This window comes from Olea europaea, chromosome 2, assembly GCF_002742605.1.
Source record: "Olea europaea var. sylvestris chromosome 2, O_europaea_v1, whole genome shotgun sequence".
Classification (NCBI taxonomy): domain Eukaryota; kingdom Viridiplantae; phylum Streptophyta; class Magnoliopsida; order Lamiales; family Oleaceae; genus Olea; species Olea europaea.
Window position 1 is genome coordinate 9621669 of NC_036238.1, and position 505 is coordinate 9622173.

Below are 505 nucleotides of genomic sequence, written 5' to 3' on the forward strand. Positions count from 1 at the left end.
CTTGGCACATTCATACTTGTGAATGATGTGTGCCGTTTATGTTGATTTGCTATCACTGCCATACCCTTCCACCTTGAATCTCAGTGGCATGAAACTTTACATACTGGAAATGCTTGTTGAATGATTTTTGATGAATAGAAATGTAAATATTAAGGAACCTACATTTCTACTTCAGTAGAACTTGCACGATATCTGGACACTTTTTTAAGATTGAGTAGCATACTTACTGCGTAGAAAGATAAGTAGATGGCCAATATAGGCAATTGAGTAAATGAATTACTAATAAATGCATAGTTTAGGAAATATAAAATTGCACAGTCAAGGAATAAATTGCACTCAAGGATTTTAAGAAAGATAGAAACAAGGGAAACACACTATGTCAAGACTCGCATGTTTTATGAACCAAGTGGTGGAGAGACTGTGGTGATACATTCTGTTCTTTCGATTATAAGAAAGGGCAATTTGTGATTATCTCTCTCTCTCTCTCTCTCTCTCTCTCTCTCTC